General features: G+C 42.2%; 1 long non-coding RNA gene across 1 annotated transcript in view; it reads left to right on the plus strand.

The window, feature by feature from the left end:
- The window catches only part of LOC134887327 (uncharacterized), a 100,690-nt gene extending 82,944 nt beyond the window's left edge, over window positions 1-17,746 (plus strand). Inside the window, exons 2-3 of the long non-coding RNA XR_010171023.1 lie at window positions 7,677-7,774; window positions 17,660-17,746. This is a non-coding gene — a long non-coding RNA (uncharacterized LOC134887327). The remainder of the gene's footprint in view (window positions 1-7,676; window positions 7,775-17,659) is intronic.
- Window positions 17,747-22,720: the final 4,974 nt, after the last annotated feature.

Genomic DNA, 22,720 nt, shown 5'->3' on the forward strand with positions numbered 1-22,720 from the left:
ACATCTGCTATGACTAAATCAAATACAGTAAACATCAACCTAATGGTGGAGGATTATTTTAACAACAATGAACAGATTAGCATGTCAGGCAGTCCCTTTGAATATTAGGAGGGAAAAAACAATTTGGAGCTTTTTGTACAAAGTAGCTTTGCTTTCGTTAAGCTGCCCACCCTCCAGTGTATACTAGGAAAGAGGACTTAGCACAGCTGAAAACCTTGTGAGTGACAGGTGTAAGAGGCTACGTCCTAAAAATGTGGAAAAGCTAATGTTCATAAAAGTAAAAAAAGTAACTACCAAATCCCTGCCAGTTATATGAAAGTACAGAGACTTCTGTAATGGTGGATTCTAGTGGGGATGAGCTACTGTAGTGTAATAATGTATGATGATGTGTGATGAGTATGCGGAGAAGACATCTTCCAACTGTAGAGATGAATAACACTGTTAGCTGCCTTAAGCCCATTGGTAGCTTGTTTTGTCGGGGCCCAAACAAACTAAGCACTTTGGCTACAAAAGTGCCATTCCCTGTTGCTTAAGTGTTTGATTTTGCCAACATCTGTACTATGAAGTAACATATGTACTAGTGGTGTGTGACAGTGTCAATAAATGGATTTTAAGAACAGCAGGTTCATTACATAAGCAGTGGCGACTCCAGAGGTGGTGCTGCAACGAAATCCAAAGTTCAAATAGTGGAGCCACATCAACTGCCAGTGAGTCAATTTGGGATGACAGTTGACTGCAGTTGGTGTGGCTTCCCTATTTGAAATGTGGGCTGTACTGCAGACCTACCTCTGGAGCTGCCACTGCGTTAGGGGGTAAATGTATGAAGCAGGGATAAGAGAGGAGAAGTGAGCCAGTGGAGACATTGCCCATGGCAACCAATCAGCATTGAAGTAACATTTATAATTTGCATACTATAACATTATACAGAGCAGCTGATTGGTTGTCATGGGCAGCTTCTCCACTGGCTCACTTCTCCTCTCTTATCACTGCTTCATACATTTAACCCTAGGTTTATTAAGTAAAGATAAATTAACATCATGATTAACATATACTTCAGCAACATACCACACTGTGCTATGCAACTGTGAACAAACATAATAATTAAACAAGACTGGGGGCGGGATGTAATGCCACCCCGGTTTGGCAGCTGCGTGGGACTGGGATGGCGGACAAACTTGGATGTTTTTTTAAAGGGGCAATCACTTACAAGTAAGTGATTGCCCCTTTAAAAAAAACATTTGAGTTCGGCTGGCATCCCGCTCAGCCGCCGAACTCGGGCGGCATTAACTCCCGTCCTTGGTGTTAATAAACACAAATAACCAAGAAAGCTCTGCTTCCAATTTTAATTTAGTAGAATAGTTTATTTTAAAGGCACCCACTATTTAGCAATCTAGAGTTGCGATTAAAGACAAAAGATCCTATCTATGAAATAAACACGTTTGATTTAAGCAAGCAGCTGAAGCATAAGAAGTTCATTTCTATTATATGATTTACTTGTCATTCATCTGAGCAATCCTATTAAAGGGCCCACACTGCGAGAACAGCCTGGAATATGTATATAAGCACTGACCTAAAGTAAAAGAGGGCAATCCCATTTTTTCATTGTTTGTTAGAGAATAAGCAAGTGCCAGATCTAATTTCCTTACTGCAATTGGGTTATAACCTTGAAATGATAAAGCTGGGTACTCCAGAGGAAGGCTGCAGAAATGAAAAATGTGGTATCTCTGTTATCTCTAGCCACTTACTTTAGCTACATTGGATCTAAATGTCAAGTAATAGAGCAGTCACACTGAGCTGCACCTTCTATGATGAATTAACTGTGCAAATCTGTATTTCCAGGGAACAGCCAGGCTTTAAGTAAGCGGAGAGCTTGTTACAAGTCTCGCAAAAAGATGTTGTTTACCAATTAAAACTTTTATCATGTAATATAGGAATTCTTCATTATTCTGACAATTTTAAAGCTTATTTGTGAAAATATATTCATTTGGTAGAAAAGGTCAAAAAATATTTGGCTAGGGAAAAGTAATATTATAACAGTTGATATGCAGCGTAGTCCAATTATAAACACATAGATGTCACAATATGAAACAGTCTTGCTGAAAACATGAACTGCAGCCAGGTAATTTATTAAATGTAAATTCCATCTCCGTAGTGCACTTTTAACCACAGTGAGCCTAAATTTCTATCACGTCCCACAGGTTTGCAGAGTAAAATGACAGTGATTGTATAGGTTCTGCAGTTTATACAAGCAGGGGACTTAATACAGATGTTAATGCAGCAGAAGGTGTCATTCCTCCTGCTTGCAATAGTGATATGAGCTGCATCCTAGGGCACAATATCGTATCATCTGTGACTCTATGGGGTCATGCAAACAAAAGAAAATAGAAGGATTTCAAGAGGCACTTTGGTATGGGTGTAGTATGGTTTGGCGGTGGTCGGGGTCCCGGTGACCAGCATACCGGCGCCGGAATCCTGACCGCCGACATACTGAAAGCTGGGCGAGCACAAATGAGCCCCTTGCGGACACGGTGGTGCGCTACACCACGTGCGCCACCCGCGCCACGCTATCTATTCTCCCTCCAAGGGGGTTGTGGACCCCCAAGAGGGAGAAAAGATGTCGGTATGCCGGCGGTCGGAATGCCGGCGGTCAGTATGCTGATGGTCGGGATTCTGGCACTGGTATGGTGGTCGCCGGGAGGCAGGCCGCCAGCAACCTGAAGACCACCCCTCTGGTATATATCACTGTTTGTTAGGAACCTTGGACTCGCTTGGTGTTGAGACTCGGACTTGCTTAGAATTGTGGTTCTTGGACTTGGTGCGCGTGGAGACACTTAGACTTGATAAATGTGAAGATACTTGGACTTGATAGGTGTACAGATACTTGGACTTGATAAGTGTATATATACTTAGACTTGATATTCCCGGAGGAAATTTGGACTTGCTTGATGTTATAGGGAACTCCAGTACTATTGGGGTGAGACTCCTAGAGCCCTCAAGATAGTTTTCACCAATAGCAACCCCCTGCTGTTGCCTTAGTGCTTGTCACACACACTGGTACTTAGGGGGCCCCTGGACTTGATACCTCAAGCAGTAGGAGGTCATCCAATAGACTGAGGACACCGAGGTGCACTGGTTAGCTGATGAGAATGAGGAACATGGCTGCCTGAAGTATGAGGCAAAAGCTGGATAAACCTCTGTCAAAGCAGTTGTTAAAACAGTGCAGAAGTTATGCAAACTCCCACAGGGAGCTAGGGTTTTAGATGGAGAGCACCATACCAAGCCTGGGTAATGGCAGGCAGAGCAGGATACAGGACACTGACAGTTAGGGATTCTGGCAGAGTAGCCACAGGACAATGATCAATATAGATAACAGAGACCAGCAGTTTACATGGCAAGAATAAACTATAACCAGCACAGAGTGAGTGGCCAGCAAGGTATATAAAGGGTATCTAGAACAATCAGCAAGCAGGCAGTGAGGAGGGAGCAGGAATCACTAATGACGTACAGCTGCACTGCTGCATGTCCAAAGTATCAACGCTGGGAGCCAGAAGCTGCTTGATCTAAATTGCCTAGCAACTGAGAATGCCATCTGCACCCGACGTCCCAGCTGCTAGGCACCTGTCAGCTCCCGGTGGGCATTGTGGCCACTGTGCCAGCATTGCTAGGTGCTGAGCGGGGACTGTCAGGCTGTGCGAGCGGACGAGATGCAGCATCCCGGTCGCCTGGCAATGACCGGGACCTGTTTCTGATTTGGCCTGCTCGGTTGGTTGTAACACTGTTTCTGATATATAGGGACAGTAATTAAAATCTAGATGTGTCTGATTTCTTTTTTACTTTTTTCTACTTTTTTTACTTTTTTATTTTGTTATAGTACAGGTTGAGTATCCCATATCCAAATATTCCGAAATACGGAATATTCCGAAATACGGACTTTTTTGAGTGAGAGTGAAACAGTGAAACCTTTGTTTTTTGATGGCTCAATGTACACAAACTTTGTTTAATACACAAAGTTATTAATAATATTGTATTAAATGGCCTTCAGGCTGTGTGTATAAGGTGTATATGAAACATACATGATTTGTGTGAATGTACACACACTTTATTTATTGCACAAAGTTATTAAAAATATTGGCTAAAATTATCTTCAGGCTGTGTGTATAAGGTGTATATGATACATAAATGCATTCTGTGCTTAGATTTAGGTCCCATCACCATATCATCTCATTATGGTATGCAATTATTCCAAAATACGGAAAAATCCGATATCCAAAATTCCTCTGGTCCCAAGCATTTTGGATAAGGGATACTCAACCTGTATTTAATAAACAACAGATTTCTAAGATGATAAAGGCATGTTAAATGGAATATGTAGTGGAATGGTAGTCTCATAATTTGTGTATTAATGATACTGCATATTGATGGTTAATAGCATTCTCTGTTTTAAGTTTTCTTGCAAGATTGAGTATTGGGTGAGTAAAGCAGTGAGAACTGTGGAGGAGTGGAGGTGGGGGGAGTATTTTGCTGAGAACCAGGTTAAGAGGAGTAGGTTCTGGCAACATAGAGCCAGGGAGGAGGAAGGATGGCCAGAACAGTGAGAACAAGGGAGGAGGAAGAAAGGATAGAGAAGTCAGAATCAGGGAGGGAGGAGGAACAGAGAAGTGAGAACCAGGAAGGAGGAAGGATGTATGGAGCAGTGAGAACCATATGGGATGAAGAAGGGATGGAGCTGTGAGAGTCAGAGAGGAGAAAGGTGGAATGGAAAAGTGAGAACCAGGGAGTAGGAAATAGAGATGGAGCATTGAGAACCATGGAGAAGGCAGGAAGGCTGGAGCAGTGAGAACCAGGGAAGAGAAAGGAGAGATCAAGCAGTGAGAACCAGGGAGTAGGTAGGAGGGATAGGGCAGTGAGAACCAAGGAGGAGGAACGATGGCCAGTGCAGTGAGAATCAGTGAGGAGAAAGGAGGGCCAGAGCAATGAGAATCAATAAGAGACAGGAAGGAGTAAAAGGCAGCTCAGGATCTAGGGAATGAGTAAAGTAACACCTGTTCACTCATATTTTATCGACTGTAAGGATCAGAATGTATCTTATGTACTGTACCTGCTTGTGTATATTTAACAATTTACAGTCTCCATGAAAGTTATAACAGCGATTAAAGTAACACCTCCTTTTTAAAGCACGTGGGGGTATAAAGTAAAGGAATTATTGCCGCTCTACAGCACCTGTTTATGAATTAATATGCTGTCCCAGGTGTGCTGTGCATGAACACAGCAACACTCACTATGCATTGCCAGTCTCTCCGGGGGGTACATTTACTAAAGTTCAATTTTGGTCAATGTTAGTCGATTTCAGATTTATCTTAATTGATATTGACCTTCCAGGATTACAATACACATTTACTAACAATTAAAAATTAATATACTGTAAAAATCATCTGCTAGTAAGTGTGTGTTTTAACCCTTGCAGCCCAGCATTGATTAAGATGAATCTGAAATCGATCTGAAATTGACCAACATCGACCAAAATCGATTGACGAGTGAGACCGACTATTGGCTCGGGGGTGGCTTGTTCTAATGAGGTCCATGATCTGGGATAGTCTCCAGAATGGTATTATGCTGCAGCGGAGTCATTTGTTGTGTATGATGTATTCATCCTTGACAAAGATGCCAGTAAGGCATTGAAACGCATAGGTTACTTTCCTGCCACTTCACCTGCTTCACTCCACTATCAGCATTGATGTGAATACTGCTTATCTATACCCGACAAAGGACTCTGCTTAGCATAATACCAAATGCAGGAAGCACTACAACACTCTGCTTCTCCACATGATGGAGCCTATCCCAGGTTCCTTCAGCACCATCCACCTGGAGGGATCTGCCAGTGTCTCCGTAGCTACCACTTGTGGTAAATGGAATGCATTCACAGAAGGGAAATGTTACCAGTGGAGTATCCCAGGGATCTGTACTTGGACAAGTGCTTTTTAATATCTTTATTAGTGACATTGCAAATGACATTAAAGGGAAAGTATACCTCTTTGCAGATGATACAAAGGTACGCAACAGGGTAGACACACCAGGAGGGGTAAAACAAATTATTGAGGATCTAAGTAGACTAGAGGAATGGTCAAGAGTGTGACTATACTGTAGTGGCTGTACTGAGACTCCGGACTCACAAGTGGCTCTGCTGTATTGTGCTGTGTCCAGACTCACAAGTGGATGTGCTCTTTAAGTGTCTGTGTATAGGGGGCACACTGCACGCTGCTGAAAGCTGTGCTATACTCTGCTGTAGTGGCTGTACTGAGATTCTGGACTCACAAGTGGTTGTGCTGTGCTGTGTCCAAACTCACAAGTGGATGTGCTCTTTAAGTGTCTGTGTATAGGGGGCACACTGCACGCTGCTGAAAGCTGTGCTATACTCTGCTGTAGTGGCTGTACTGAGATTCTGGACTCACAAGTGGCTGTGCTGTGCTGTGTCCAGACTCACAAGTGGTGGGTATAGGGGGCACACTGCATGCTGCTGAAAGCTGCATTGCCCACTGCTGTATTGGCTGTGCTGAGACTACAGCATCACAAGTCGGTGTACGCTGCTATATGCTATGCTTTACTCTGCTGTAAATTGTACTATTTGGTGCGCTTTACCCTAGTGCGGTTTGTTCGCGTGCATCTATAAACCCTGTAATCTATGCAGTTTGAACAAAGGTGCAAGTTTAAAAATAGAAAAATAAAAAATATATACATCTATTGTTTGCCCTGTTCTGTGCACTGTACGCTGTAGCAATCTTTTATAGATGTGATATAAACTGCTGTGTGTTTGTGCCGCTTCTCTGTCGCATAGTAACCAGCCAGCTTGCTGCAGCTTTTGGCCAATACTGAAGAAAATAATAGTGCGTGCTATGAGGTGGTTAGAATTGACTGGAAATTACTGGAAATTATGTTATTGAGGCTAATAGTACTATAGGAACAAACCAAGGCCCATGTTATGTGATTTTAGCTTTTTTGTAAAATTTTGGAAAAAATCCAAATCCAAAACCAGTCACGGCGGTTTGGCAAATCCAAAGGTCGGATAACATACAGTGTCAGAGCCAAATCCTAATCCAGCAAAACTGGTTCGGTGCACATCTCTAATATTCATATATTCTTTATATTGTTCATCTGAGTTGTACAGTCAAAACTCTGGAGTATACTGGAGTATGACAGGTAAGGCTCTCGCTACACATCACTGATGGAGCCTGTAGGTAAAATCCACCGCAGAAAAAGAATATCTATGAAACCTACTTCTGTGGCCATTGGTGAGCAGGCTAAGTTCAAGATTTAAAAAAGTTTGGAATTGTGAATAGTTAGGAATCAACATCATTGGAAAGAGGTCTTAGGTTCCTTTAAAAGATCTCCATGCCGAAAAACTTAGAAAACTGTTTTGAACATTGAATCCATTTAAGCAGTCCGGTTGAGAGTTTGGTGACCTCCTCCTGAAGGGGCTTACCTGATTTCTACCGAGCAGTTAGATTCTAAATAAATATACTTATTGCCATTTCTGCCTTGCTGGTGTTAGTTTTCCTGGACAGTTTTATGCTTAGCTCCTGTGTTTTGGATTTCGTTGTGTATGACCACTGCATTTATTTTAGATTAACTCTTTGACCACTGCTTACTTCTTTGATCCTTGCTTATCTTTTTGCCTTTAGCCTGCCCAGAATAATTTTAGCTGGAGTCAAAAGGTGCATGGCAAAAAGAAGCGTCAGATTCAAATTGCAGCAATGATAATAATAAGAAAAAGCAGCAAGTAAATTACGTATTTGCAAAGGTCATATTACAGAAAATAAGAATAAAGTGTACTTGTACAGTACTTTAGTCTTTACTACTATAGGGCAAATGGAGCAACTCAGAAAGTGCAATTTTTTTTACGTTAAGATTTTAGAAAACACAAGACAAGCTAAGGAGAAAGAAAGAAAGATTATGCAGAATATTTATATACTGTACAGCACCAGCATACATATTATTATATTATTATATACATTTTCCCATTAGCATAGAATTTGTATAGAATGCAACCCGGGGCACACAACAACAATCATTCTTCACCAGAGTAATATGATGTAGAAGGCAAGTTTCTGCTGTCACATAGACCTAATGATCATTAATTTAATGTGATTAATTGCATAAAATCACATGACATCACTGTATTTTCAGATGATTAATCTCATGAGTTTAATGTGACTAATAATTGTCCATGTGACCCTAGTCTAAATGTGATTTTACCGGATTAATCACAAAGATTAATTGCCCACCACCCAAAATCTGTACATTTTATATATTGAATTAACACCTCCTGTATTGTTAACACTAATAGCAAACCACCAAAAAACAATGCATTAAATCATAATATACTGTATCCTGCTGTATATTTGAACAGTGGCATAGAGACACTAGGATTAATGAACCTGATACCTGCAGTATTTCGTAATTGGCTCCTGTCAGTTTCTGTTTAGAACATGGTTTGAGCAAAGCAGTCATCTGAACGAGCCATACACAGCATGAGCTGGCATTATAGAGTTATTCTTTAGATGAGTCACAGACTTTATAAGAACTAAGGGGGTTGTACTATAGCAGCACATACTGTAACATGGCTCTGTATGTAGCTCTTCCTCCCTTGCCTTTTATGTATGTAAAACAATAAACAAAGATGCAGAGATGTACTGACAATTCAGATGCCACGCATGTCGGTCCGGGATGCGGTCAAGATCCAGCCGGACGGAATCCCTGCAGTCGAAATACTGACACCGGAATCCCGACCGGCACAATCCCAACATATTCTCCCTCCGTGGGTGTCCACGACACCCATAGAGGGAGAATAAAATAGTGTGTTGAGCGTAGCGTGGCGAGCGAGGCGAGCCCGCTAGGGGCTGCGTTCCGCTCGCAATCCCTGTCGGGATTCTGCTGGTTGGGGTTCCGGTGATGGTATTTCGACCGCAGGGATCCCGTCCAGCGGGATTTCGTACTGATCCCGTCGGTCCCTAACCCCCACCCCCTGCATAGGTACAAAAGATGCTTTTGTACCTGCCAAGTAGCTCCCTACCTGCGCAGCTCCTGCGCTCTGGCAAGGAACTATCCGCGGCATCCCGGGTCGCAGCAGCCTGCCCCCCCAACGGTCTGGACACGCCTCCATTGTCAGGACCGCGCCCCGCAGACGGCGTTCTAACGCCGTTGTCACGCCCCCTCCCGCCCTGCGACCGCCTCTGCCTGTCAATCAGGCAGAGGCGATCGCATCAGTGAGATGCTGATAGCATCTCAGTGGTTGCACATGCGCAGTGCGCCCACTGCGCGAGCGCACTGAGCATAGTAATTCAGACTGCAATCGCTGCAGCAATCCAGTCTGAATTACCCCCGTTGTTAGAACCACAGATAACAGTCCAAGCCTGATAGCTTGCTCATTTCTTTTTTTTTTTTTAATTAAGATGCGTTTTTATTAGAGATGTGCACCGGACATTTTTCGGGTTTTGTATTTTGGTTTTGGATTCGGTTCCGCGGCCGTGTTTTGGATTCGGAAGCGTCTTGGCAAAACCTCCCTGAAATTTTTTTTGTCGGATTCGGGTGTGTTTTGGATTCGGATGTTTGTTTGTTTTTTTAAAAACTCAAAAACAGCTTAAATCATAGAATTTGGGGGTCATTTTGATCCCATAGTATTATTAACCTCAATAACCATAATTTCCACGCATTTCCAGTCTATTCTGAACACCTCACACCTCACAATATTATTTTTAGTCCTAAAATTTGCACCGAGGTCGCTGGATGACTAAGCTAAGCGACCCAAGTGGCGGACACAAACACCTGGCCCATCTAGGAGTGGCACTGCAGTGTCAGACAGGATGGCACTTAAAAAAATAATAATAATAATAATAATAATAATTTTATTTATATAGCGCTCTTTCTCCAATAGGACTCAAGGCGCTTAACAGATACACAGCATAATATAGTACAGAAAAATAATGAAGTACATTTTTCATAAAATACAGAAGCATGAAGATACTAAAAGAGATACTATGGAAATGCTTGAGTAAACAGGAAAGTCTTGAGTCTACTTTTGAAGGATTCTATAGTTGGGGCCTCTCGCACTGTGCTGGGAAGTGAGTTCCATAGAGTCGGAGCCGCATGACTAAAAGCTCGACCCCCAGATGAATTACGGTAGATTCTAGGTACTGCTAAAAGTCCTTCATCTACAGATCGCAGTAATCGAGTGGGGCAGTATGGGATCAGAAGCTGTTTCAGGTACCTTGGGCCTTGGTCATGTAATGCTTTGAAACTCAGTAAGCCAATCTTGAAGAGGATTCGCCATCTTACAGGCAGCCAGTGAAGGGAGTAGAGGATGGGTGTTATGTGGCTGGAACGGGGCTGGTTGGTTAACAGCCTGGCAGCTGTGTTTTGCACCAGCTGTAAGCGTTGCAATTCTTTTGCTGGTAGACCAAGGTAGAGGGCATTACAGTAGTCTAATCGAGATGATACAAATGCATGTATGACTTTTGGCATATCATCTGAGGGAATAGTCCCCAAACATCACATGATGCAGAGAGAAATAAAATTAAAAAAAAGGTGCAAGATGGAATTGTCCTTGGGCCCTCCCACCCACCCTTATTTTGTATAAACAGGACATGCACACTTTAACAAACCCATCATTTCAGTGACAGGGTCTGCCACACGACTGTGGCTGAAATGACTGGTTGGTTTGGGCCCCCACCAAAAAAGAAGCAATCAATCTATCCTTGCACAAACTGGCTCTACAGAGGCAAGGTGTCCACCTCCTCCTCATCGTCCGATTCCTCACCCCTTTCACTGTGTACATCCCCATCCTCACAGATTATTAATTCGTCCCCACTGGAATCCACCATCTCAGGTCCCTGTGTACTTTCTGGAGGCAATTGCTGGTGAATGTCTCCACGGAGGAATTGATTATAATTCATTTTGATGAACATCATCTTCTCCACATTTTCTGGAAGTAACCTCCTACGCCGATTGCTGACAAGGTGACCGGCTGCACTAAACACTCTTTCGGAGTACATACTGGAGGAGGGGCAACTTAGGTAAAATAAAGCCAGTTTGTGCAAGGGCCTCCAAATTGCCTCTTTTTCCTGCCAGTATACGTACGGACTGTCTGACGTGCCTACTTGGATGCGGTCACTCATATAATCCTCCACCATTCTTTCAATGGTGACAGAATCATATGCAGTGACAGTAGACATGTCAGTAATCGTTGGCAGGTCCTTCAGTCCGGACCAGATGTCAGCACTCACTCCAGACTGCCCTGCATCACCACCAGCGGGTGGGCTCGGAATTCTTAGCCTTTTCCTTGCAGCTCCAGTTGCGGGAGAATGTGAAGGAGGAGCTGTTGACGGGTCACGTTCCGTTTGACTTGACAAGTGTCTCACCAGCAGGTCTTTGCACCTCTGCAGACTTGTGTCTGCTGGAAAGAGAGATACAACATAGGCTTTAAACCTAGTATCGAGCACGGTGGCCAAAAATGTAGTGCTCTGATTTCAACAGATTGACCACCCGTGACTCCTGGTTAAGCGAATTAAGGGCTCCATCCACAAGTCCCACATGCCTAGCGGAATCACTCCGTTTTAGCTCCTCCTTCAATCTTTCCAGCTTCTTCTGCAAAAGCCTGATGAGGGGAATGACCTGACTCAGGCTGGCAGTGTATGAACTGACTTCACGTGTGGCAAGTTCAAAGGGTTGCAGAACCTTGCACAACGTTGAAATCATTCTCCACTGCGCTTGAGTCAGGTGCATTCCCCCTCCTTTGCCTATATCGTAGGCAGATGTATAGGCTTGAATGGCCTTTTGCTGCTCCTCCATCCTCTGAAGCATATAGAGGGTTGAATTCCACCTCGTTACCACCTCTTGCTTCAGATGATGGCGGGGCAGGTTCAGGAGTGTTTGCTGGTGCTCCAGTCTTCGGCACGCGGTGGCTGAATGCTGAAAGTGGCCCGCAATTCTTCGGGCCACCGACAGCATCTCTTGCACGCCCCTGACGTTTTTTAAAAAAATTCTGCACCACCAAATTCAATGTATGTGCAAAACATGGGACGTGCTGGAATTTGCCCACATGTAATGCACGCACAATATTGGTGGTGTTGTCCGATGTCACAAATCCCCAGGAGAGTCCAATTGGGGTAAGCCATTCTGCGATGATGTTCCTCAGTTTCCATAAGAGGTTGTCAGCTGTGTGCCTCATGGAAAGTGGTGATACAAAGCGTAGCCTGCCTAGGAATGAGTTGGTGTTTGCGAGATGCTGCTACTGGTGCCGCCGCTGCTGTTCTTGCTGCAGGAGGCAATACATCTACCCAGTGGGCTGTCACAGTCATATATTCCTGAGTCTGCCCTGCTCCACTTGTCCACATGTCCGTGATTAAGTGGACATTGGATACAACTGCATTTTTTAGGACACTGGAGACTATTTTACTGACGTCTGTGTACATTCTTGGTATTGCCTGCCTAGAGAAATGGGACCTAGATGGTATTTGGTACCGGGGACACAGTACCTCAAGCAATTCTCTAATTCCCTGTGAATTAACGGTGGATACTGGACACACGTTTAACACCACCACAGCTGCCAAGACCTGAGTTATCCGCTTTGCAGCAGGATGACTGCTGTGATATTTCATCTTCCTCGCAAAGGACTGTTGGACAGTCAATTGCTTACTGGAAGTAGTACAAGTGGTCTTCCGACTTCCCCTCCGGGATGACGATCGACTCCCAGCAGCAACAACAGCAGCGCCAGCAGCAGTAGGCGTTACACTCAAGGATCCATCGGAGGAATCCCAGTTAGGAGAGGACTCGTCAGACTTGCCAGTGACATGGCCTGCAGGACTATTGGCGTTCCTGTCTAAGGAGGAAATTGACACTGAGGGAGTTGGTGGTGTGGTTTGCAGGAGCTTGTGTACAAGAGGAAGGGATTTAGTTGTCAGTGGACTGCTTCCGCTGTCACCCAAAGTTTTTGAACTTGTCGATTACTTCTGATGAATGCGTATAAGGGAGGATGTTCCTAGGTGGTTAACGTCCTTACCCCTACTTATTACAGCTTGACAAAGGCAACACACGGCTTGACACCTGTTGTCCGCATTTCTCTTGAAATAATTCCACACCGAAGAGGTGATTGTTTTTTTGTAATTTGACCAGGCATGTCAATGGCCATATTCGTCCCACGGGCAACAGGTGTCTCCCCGGGTGCCTGACTTAAACAAACCACCTCACCATCAGAATCCTCCTTGTCAATTTCCTCCTCAGCGCCAGCAACACCCATATCCTCATCCTGGTGTACTTCAATAGTGACATCTTCAATTTGACTATCAGGAACTGGACTGCGGGTGCTCCTTCCAGCACTTGCAGGGGGCGTGCAAATGGTGGAAGGCGCCACCTCTTCACGTCCAGTGTTGGGAAGGTCAGGCATCGCAACCGACACAATTGGACTCTCCTTGGGGATTTGTGATTTAGAAGAACGTACAGTTCTTTGCTGTGCTTTTGCCAGATTAAGTCTTTTCATTTTTCTAGCGGGAGGATGAGTGCTTCCATCCTCATGTGAAGCTGAACCACTAGCCATGAACATAGGACAGGGCCTCAGCCGTTCCTTGCCACTCTGTGTCGTAAATGGCATATTGGCAAGTTTACGCTTCTCATCGGATGCTTTTAATTTTGATTTTTGGGTCATTTTACTGAACTTTTGTTTTTTGGATTTTACATGCTCTCTACTATGACATTGGGCATCGGCCTTGGCAGATGACGTTGATGGCATTTCATCGTCTCAGCCATGACTAGTGGCAGCAGCTTCAGCACGAGGTGGAAGTGGATCTTGATCTTTCCCTATTTTATCCTCCATATTTTTGTTCTCCATTTTTTAATGTGTGGAATTATATGCCAGTAATATATCAATAGCAATGGCCTACTGTACTGTACTGTACTATATATGTATACTATTGGTCACCAAAATGCTGCACTGTAATACTAGAAGCTATTGAAAAGTATATATATTATTGTCTATATATCAGTACAGAGCAGTGTAACTGTGACACATGTGTCCTGACAAGCAGTATAGAAGCTATAGAAAAGTATATATATTACTGTATATCAGTAGTAGTACAGAGCGGTGTAACTGTGACACATGTGTGTCCTGACAAGCAGTATAGAAGCTATAGAAAATGATTTAAAATTATTGTATATATCAGTACAGAGCAGTGTAACTGTGACACATGTGTGTCCTGACAAGCAGTATAGAAGCTATAGAAAATGATTTAAAATAAAATTATTGTATATATCAGTACAGAGTGGTTTAACTGTGACACATGTGTTTCCTGACAAGCAGTATAGAAGCTATAGAAAATGATTTAAAATTATTGTATATATCAGTACAGAGCGGTGTAACTGTGACACATGTGTGTCCTGACAAGCAGTATAGAAGCTATAGAAAAGTATATATATTACTGTATATCAGTAGTAGTACAGAGCGGTGTAACTGTGACACATGTGTGTCCTGACAAGCAGTATAGAAGCTATAGAAAATGATTTAAAATTATTGTATATATCAGTACAGAGCGGTGTAACTGTGACACATGTGTGTCCTGACAAGCAGTATAGAAGCTATAGAAAAGTATATATATTATTGTATATATATATATATCAGTACAGAGCAGTGTAACTGTGACACATGTGTCCTGACAAGCAGTATAGAAGCTATAGAAAAGTATATATATTACTGTATATCAGTAGTAGTACAGAGCGGTGTAACTGTGACACATGTGTGTCCTGACAAGCAGTATAGAAGCTATAGAAAATGATTTCAAATTATTGTATATATCAGTACAGAGCAGTGTAACTGTGACACATGTGTGTCCTGACAAGCAGTATAGAAGCTATAGAAAATGATTTAAATTAAAATTTTTGTATATATCAGTACAGAGTGGTGTAACTGTGACACATGTGTTTCCTGACAAGCAGTATAGAAGCTATAGAAAATGATTTAAAATTATTGTATATATCAGTACAGAGTGGTGGAACTGTGACACATGTGTGTCCTGACAAGCAGTATAGAAGCTATAGAAAATTATTTAAAATTATTGTATATATCAGTACAGAGCGGTTTAACTGTGACACATGTGTCCTGACAAGCAGTATAGAAGCTATAGAAAAGTATATATATTACTGTATATCAGTAGTAGTACAGAGCGGTGTAACTGTGACACATGTGTGTCCTGACAAGCAGTATAGAAGCTATAGAAAATGATTTAAAATTATTGTATATATCAGTACAGATAGGTGTAACTGTGACACATGTGTCCTGACAAGCAGTATAGAAGCTATAGAAAAGTATATATATTACTGTACATCAGTAGTAGTACAGAGCGGTGTAACTGTGACACATGTGTGTCCTGACAAGCAGTATAGAAGCTATAGAAAATGATTTAAAATTATTGTATATATCAGTACAGAGCGGTGTAACTGTGACACATGTGTCCTGACAAGCAGTATAGAAGCTATAGAAAATGATTTAAAATTATTGTATATATCAGTACAGAGCAGTGTAACTGTGACACATGTGTCCTGACAAGCAGTATAGAAGCTATAGAAAAGTATATATATTACTGTATATCAGCAGTAGTACAGAGCAGTGTAACTGTGACACATGTGTGTCCTGACAAGCAGTATAGAAGCTATATAAAAATATATATATTACTGAATATCAGTAGTAGTACAGAGCGGTGTAACTGTGACACATGTGTGTCCTGAAAAGCAGTATAGAAGCTATAGAAAAGTATATATATTACTGTATATATCAGTACAGAGCAGTGTATCTGTGACCATGTGTCCTGACAAGCAGTATAGAGGCTATAGAAAAGTATATATATTATTGTATATCAGTACAGAATGGTGTAACTGTGACCATGTGTCCTGACAAGCAGTATAGAAGCTATAGAAAAGTATATATATTATATACTGGTGGTCCCCAGTCCCCACAATGCAGCACACTGATCAGATATTTGCAGCACACTGAGCACAGATATGGAGCGTTTTCAGGCAGAGAACGTAGATATTTTCAGCACACTGAGCACAGATTATTTGCAGCACAATGAGCACAGATATTTTCAGCACACTGAGCACAGATTATTTGCAGCACAATGAGCACATATATTTTCAGCACACTGAGCACAGATTACGGAGCTTTTCAGGGAGAGAACGCAGCCACGTCCTCTCCGTTCAATCTCCAAGGCACGTGTGAAAATGGCGGCGACGCGCGTCTCCTTATATAGAATACGAATCTCGCGAGAATCCAACAGCGGGATGATGACGTTCGGGCGCACTCTGGTTAACCGAGCAAGGCGGGAAGATCCAAGGCTGCCTCGGAACCGTGTAAAATAGGTGAAGTTCGGGGGGGGAGGGGGGGGGTTTCGGATCCTGAGGAACCGAACCCGCTCATCTCTAGTTTTTATTATTACAAACATGTCAGTTTACAAAAGTAGAAAACAACTGAAAAGAAAACCAACATATGAAATATGGACAAATTCCTAACTGGTAAATGTATTCAGGGCTATAGCATTTAACATATGGACATTACATTATCTGGGAGCGGTATGAATCATTGTTTTCATTTGATACTAAGCCATTACTTCAGCAGGCACATAATAATATGTATAGATTAACACAGAATACAGGTTGAACCAGATGGGCAATTTGCCTCTTTTCAACCTCACTGACAATGTAACTATATAACTATGTAAAAAATCATGACATGAATCAGGGGAGTAGCCAGAACTTTGTGGGCCCCATAGCAACATTTTGTAGGAGCCCCTGTCCCAGTGCTTCTAGCGAGACACTTCTCTGCAGCAGTTGTTCATTTTATGCCCTATAATAGTGCCCTAGTTCATTTTCTGAACCATAGTAGAGTCTTATTTAATGCTATGCCCCATAGTAGTGCCCTAGTATCTTTTATGAATCGCAGTAATGCTTAAGTTCACGCTATGTCACATTTCAGAGCTGCCAGTACACATTATGCCGCACAGTACCCCCAATTCACATTATGATATATAGGGCTCCCCGTTCATATTGTGCATCATTAGTGCCCCGGTTCATATTATATAACATAAAATGCCCTTCAGTTCATTTTATACCACACTACAATAAGCAGGTCCAGGGGCATACCTAGATATATTGCAGGCCCCAAGGAAAAAGTTTGAAAGGACCCCTATGTACCACCCAATGGTGAAACATTTATATAACACAGGTACTTTGACAGGGAAGGAGGGCCCCTCTTAGCTCTGGGCCCCATTGCAGCTGCACTGCCTGCACCTATGGTAGCTACGCCCTTGACATGAATCATTTAGAAGAGAAAAGTAAAGGTATGGTAACATAGAGATGGTAAAAGGCAATAAATATTTTGTATCATAAACACAAAAGATACAACAATAAAAATAGAGACTGCGCTGTTTCATTCAGAAAGTGACATTGTAAACAGAAATTCAAACATTTTATAAAATGGGAAATGAGTAAATAGGGCTTGCTCATTTTTGTAGTCATGTGAAATACTGTCAAGAGTTATAAATGTTTTCATTTGATTTTCTAGACATTACTGAGATTTACAGTTGAAAAATGAAGTTAATAAGATATCTTTGTGTTATTTAAATAGGCTCGGATCTGAGAAAACAAATGATTCAGACCCATTCCAAACACAAGCACAGTTATACATACACCATTACCTCCAGCAACCAGGTACTTAATAAAAATGTATTACCATTGTCGAGTTGTTATTTTTGACAAAAAAAACTTAAAATACCATTTGCACAATTGAAATTGTTGTCTCAAATTGTCTTTTGGCAGACATTAAGAACAATGCTCTTACCTATTTCAGACAGGGTAGCTACAGTTTGAAATACTGTAAGTGGGAAAATCAGAAACATAATGGTATTGTATGACATTTAAAAACAATTAAAATGACAAATAAGGGTTAGTTCACACAAACTTTCTTACAACATCTTAATAGAGGTGTCCAAACAACTCATACTAAAGCAGTATAAAATACAGGCCATACACTGGAAAATCAGAGCCGGCCCTAACCAATATGATGCCCTAGGCAAGATTTTGGCTGGTTCCCCCTAGCCCTGCTGCTAGTTCCGCCTCTGTCCCTGTACCCCTTTCCCAGCACCATCACCCCTCACCCATAGCAGTCCTCATTTTGGTGCTCCTACCCTCTGTATTTTAAATAGAAACAATGTGCACATTCAATGCACAGCCCAAAATGGGGCATGTTCTTGCTGGGAAAGGGCATGGCCACACAATAATACCCCCAGTTGAAATTACACCACACAGTGCTGCAACTTTATTCACATTATATCATGCAATAGTGTCTCTTATTCATGTTACATCACACAGTAGTACCACGTTACTCTTCACAGTAGTGCCCCTTATTCACATTACACCACACCATATTGTACTTTATTCACATTAGACCACACAGTAGTGCCCTTTCTATACGTTACGCCACAAAGTACTGTAGTACACCATATACACATAATGCCGCACATTAGTAATACATTTCGTATGTAGATAGAGCCGCAGTCACACACAGACTATAGGCATATTGCATATCATTTTAATCAGCAGAAGCTGCTTGTGCCCCTAGGCATTCCAAATGCTCTAGGCATTTGCCTAGTTTGCCTATGCCTAGGGCTGGCTTTGTGGAAAATCTTTGGTCTGAGCTACGGATGTACAGATACTGTATGTACTCTTACATCCTTGCTGCAGTCACGCTAAACAGCCCGTGAAATCGCACCATGGCGTGGTGGGACACAGTAGCGCCAAGAGTCTTTTTAGTGTTTTTGTGTCTTAGAAGCACAGTAATGGTACAGGACGTACAAGCAGCTTCTTCTGATTAAAATGGTATGCAGCATGCCTGTATTCTGTGTGTGACTGTGACTGTATTTGCATACAAAAACATAGTAAACAAGGCATTTGCATACAGGCACAGTCACACACAGAATATAGTCATGCGGCATACCATTTTAATCAGTAGAAGCTGCTTGTGCATCCATTTACATTACTGTGCGTCTAAGGGGGGAAAAACGCATAGAAAGACGATCAGCACTACGAGACACACTTCACACACGCGTTATGTGTGACACGACTTGTAGCACACGGAGCAAAGATGTACAGTATGAGGATACATCTGTACCACTTGTGTAGAGGCTACAAGCCATGTATTTATTTGGTATGGGTACTGTTGGGTATTTGTCTCATACAGTAACCACGTCTCTGAATTTCTGTTTCAAAATTGACACTAGACAACGCTACTTGTTTTTTTAATTAATTTTTGTCTTGCACAACAAGAGAAAGTCATTGGACCATATTCATTTTAACCACCATATGTTTCTGCTCTACAACAGTCTTTTAACAGGTTTAGTATTATCATAATTCCTAGAGTTTTCATTATAAGCACTTCAAGCCCATATGGCTTGGAATTAAACTGGGACAGCAACCCTATAACATCATTATAGCAGTGGAATAATTTGGGAGTTTCAATTTATCCATAGATGGCTCAATGTATAATTTATTCCCCATAGGGCCTTAGGGTTTTCTCCACTTTTCCTTATACTGTAAGTGCATTTTGGCTATGATACCCTTGCATGAATTTACCAAGAGTAAACATACTTTTAGGGGCAGACACTGCTGCTGTGTTCATTATCATACAGTACAATCTCACCAGCGATCAACAAAGTTCAAAGTAGAAGAAGCTTTTGTCATTTCTTTACACATAAAAGTGACTTTGTATTCATTTGAACACTTTACACACACATCAAAGATATGTGCTAGAATTTTACATGCACCTGCTTGTACACTCTTTAATTCCACTTTATATGTGAACAAAGGATATGGCGCCCGCGCCTTGTTCCTTGGGACACCTCCAGTGCGCAAACCACTCGGAAATGGCTGCAGTGGGCATTTTCCGAGTTATTTGTGCCCGCAAAGCAGGGCCACCATTGCTGGACTCCGGAGGTGTAAGTATAATATATGGGTGCAGTGTGTGCAGTGTGGGCCCCCATTATATATATATATATATATATATATAATATATGGGGCCTGTGTGCACCAAACACACTTCAGTAGGCTCAGATGCTGCCCGGCTCACCCTGCCCCTGATTGTGCATACTGCGCAGTGTGAAATTATGTCAGAGGTGATGCTGCGCAGTCTGACGCCAGCCGCCCGGATTGTACATCACCGTCCGCAGTCTGCAGACAGTGAAAGGTCTAGGATGGTGGCTATTTGTGTTGGCTGGGTGGGTCCGGGGGAGGGGGGAAATCACTGAAGGTTTTAATTTTAACCTAATCCCGGGTATCCCGGGAATCCCGGGATTGACCAGTTTTCAATTCCAATACCCGGGATTAAAAAAAACGCCTGGGATTGGCCTCCCTGCATGCATATAAAACAATAAAAACTTACACTGCTACAAACATTAGGGAGCTTGAGACAGCATTTTTTACAAGCAGGCATGTCCACTTTTATTAAGTTTCTGCCCTTTTTGACTGATACAGTGTGTGCTAGACCTAATCCTGCTTCACATTGCAGATATGTCATTACTATTTATGTCTAGAGTTTGAAATTTGCTTCTCTACTTTTCATTAAACCTTTCAGATGGTATGCCAGAAAAAGCTCTCATCTATTTTATTCTCCTAGGATTAAAAAAAAATTATAAATATAGTTTTAAATCTGCTACTGGGGAGAAAATTGCAAACCAAACGAGTAAAACTAATTGGAAACACTATATTACAGAGGAAATGAGGAGGATCTCTTGCTTACCTTAAACATAAAAACAATTATGCAATCTTCTTACTTGAAGACTATGGGGGGGTTTCAATTAAGTGCATTTTATTCGAATGGTTGAAAAAATGGCACTAATTGAATACCCCTCTAAGGGTCTTATTTACAGTTGGATGTAAACTAATATTTGTCATTATGTATGCAACAAAAATGCGTCCGGATGTACATCATAAACAAGCATCCCTATCCGCCTGGTTACAGAAAGTGGGGATACTGTTTGGGTGACTTCTGTTTTAAGAGTGGGCAGTGAAGATGAAATAAATATTTCATAAATCAGCTGAGAAATTGTATTTGCTAATATTTACTATACTAGTCTTATTCTGAGATATGGGTGTTACACTTGATGCTCCATGGTTTTGTAGGCAGTTAGCTTTGTATACGCTAAGCAATGCATGCTTTTAGTTAAGAGAAATCATGGTCATGAAAATGAAATGGACTGAGTGGACCACCAGCATTTATAATGATCTTACAATAAAATGTTTGATGGAAAAGATGTGGATACTGTAGTGCATTTTTTTAGACTGGTTCCTAGACAACAAAAATAATCCCATGGGTAATTGTATTATAGTCCATATACTGTATTGGAATCTGGCAATTTTAGTTGAGTTTTCGATGAGTTTTAATTCGCTGCATGTAACTGAATGCTACTATATGCCAAGCTACCTGAAAGCTGCCACAATCACTCCTCCACTGGATTTAAGTCGCTATCCCAATTTTTGGAATGTCAAACATACAAGTCGTCAGATATAATAGCCTGCAACTTGTGAACTTGTCAGAAAATCAATAGAAAACCTTCCACAATATCAAAGGTGCCTTTGACCGATGAGGTACTTAGGAAACCATACATCTGTTGCTTTAGGACATACACATGTTAACTGTTTACACAGATAGGCAGGGCTGTAGAGAGAGCCACGCCGGGCTCGGTAAAGGGGGGCATGGCTTAAAAAGGGGACGTGATGATGCCCGTTGCTATTATAATATTTATATTGGGGGTGCAATTTTAACCTGAGGGGGCATGGAGGGGGGGAGGGCATCCACTTCCTACCTTGCTTTATCAGGAAGCAGGTCTCTCCGCTCCGGCCAGCGCCGTCTTCCCAGTGATATATGGGAAGATGACGCTGGCCCCTAGAGCTCAAAGACTCTGGCACAGTGCCAGAGTCTTTGCTTTCTATGTGCGGCGCCATCTTCCCGAACAAATCACTGATAGGTTATATTATTTTTCTGCATGGTAAATACTGGCTGCTTCATTTCTACACTGCAAGTTAGAATTCAGTTTTAACACATGCTACCAAATCTAATTCTCTCTGCACATGCAGTGCAACACGATTTTGCCCAATTAATACATTTTGTGGATTGCTAACAAACCTGAATAAGGCACCACAATCATTAAATGTTAGCCTATAAAATTGCACTACACTTCTTGACAATTGTGGGGGCCCAGATTTCTTTGAAAGATAGCAATGTTTGGGAAGTAGGTGGAGATGATGCTCTCTGAATGGCAGGTCCACCCTAAGGAGAGGTGCAGAAGGCTCAATTACACCAGATCCACGGCCTGCGCTGACCTCACAGTACTCATGTCTTCAGATCCCCTGGGGTCCTGGACTCCTATTTATATCAGGAGTTATTATTCAGATCAGGAATTAGTACAAATGTCTCATTTGAACTTGTCACGATCCATACTAAAATGTTCTTACCTATTGCGATGTCTGTCCTGGTTGGTGTATAGGACTGGTCACGCTGCTTTTGTGCATCACTCTTGGTTCAGACGGGGTCCGCTAGCGTGGTTCTCAGGTGAAGTCCTGCCAGCTGACACGGTCTCTGTGAGCAGCGCTGCTGTGTCTGCTGCCCGCTGTCACACCATTATCCTCCATGATG

Source organism: Pseudophryne corroboree, chromosome 1 (genome assembly GCF_028390025.1).
Source record: "Pseudophryne corroboree isolate aPseCor3 chromosome 1, aPseCor3.hap2, whole genome shotgun sequence".
NCBI classification, from domain to species: domain Eukaryota; kingdom Metazoa; phylum Chordata; class Amphibia; order Anura; family Myobatrachidae; genus Pseudophryne; species Pseudophryne corroboree.